The sequence below is a fragment of the Austrofundulus limnaeus genome, unplaced genomic scaffold (assembly GCF_001266775.1).
Source record: "Austrofundulus limnaeus strain Quisiro unplaced genomic scaffold, Austrofundulus_limnaeus-1.0 Scaffold25, whole genome shotgun sequence".
Taxonomy (NCBI): Eukaryota; Metazoa; Chordata; class Actinopteri; order Cyprinodontiformes; family Rivulidae; genus Austrofundulus; species Austrofundulus limnaeus.
In genome coordinates this window covers 1452290-1453481 of record NW_013952427.1, presented here as the reverse complement: position 1 = coordinate 1453481, position 1192 = coordinate 1452290, and positions in this window count along the sequence as shown.

Below are 1192 nucleotides of genomic sequence, written 5' to 3'. Positions count from 1 at the left end.
GGTCTGGACCACTCGTGAATTTTGTTCGTATCTGAAAAAAATCTTAGAATACGAAAACATTGGTGAATGCCACAAATTCTCCTAAATCACTTGTATGCACAAGTTAAGAACAAATCTGTGCGTACCAACGGTTCTTGCATGAGGCCCACTATTTTTAAAATTATTTTTAGAGTTTAGAAAAATGCCTATATCCAAAATGTACAATTATCATCACATGTATCATTTTCAGACATCTTTTCCGCTGTAGTCCTACACAGGCCTATTATAGGATTTACCATAGTACATCAAAATTGAAATCATCTCAAAACTGCACTCACAACACATTTTTCCCCTGTCGTCCCAGCACCCTCCAACTAAAAAATTATCATTTTTTTTATTTTTCCCTTGTCTTCAAGGAGACACACCTTCTGTCATTTCTTCCTTTATGGGAGCCAGATCTAAACAAGCTTCCATTCTATTCACACCCTCATCCCATTTAGATAACCAGTCTGTAATGTTAATGTGTATCCAGCTATACCACAAAGCCATATTTTACACCGCTCTGACAGATCACGTTACAAACTTTAAAAGTTCACCCCCTTTGCCCGTGTGCACCACGGCAGCCTTTAAATCCTAATATGTGAACCTCCTATCCTACTATCGTATTTTTCGGACTATAAGCCACACCCGCCATTTAAGAAAAAATCCACGAACATTAACATATAAGCCGCACCGGACTATAAGCTGCACCCCCAACATACAAAAAAAAAAACAACCAAAAAACAAAAAAAACAATACACCCAAATTTGCCGTCAAAAAAGTGAATTCAACATCAAAACATAAAAAGCAAACCTTTCGGAATTAAAGTTCGGAGAAATACGGTTCATTTAACTGACCTTATTTTGGTAGTTTTCTTTAACAGTTTCTMGTCCAGCAAAACGTCTCATTCATCGTCCTCCGGCGCACTGAAACCATTGAAGTCCTCCTCTTCAGTGTCGGAGTTAAACAAGCTGAGAAAAGCTGCGTCACACAGCGGTATCTGTTCAGTGTTGCTTTCTGTGTCGCTGTCCTCCTGGGGTAATGCTGGCTCTGAAGCTGTGGTGGGATAGCCCTCCCGCTCCAGCCTACGTCACTGCATGGGATTCCTTCCCCGGGGAGTGCAATGAGAAAAAAAAAGTCCGCGGCTCTTCACTCGACGTTTATCCACAAACTG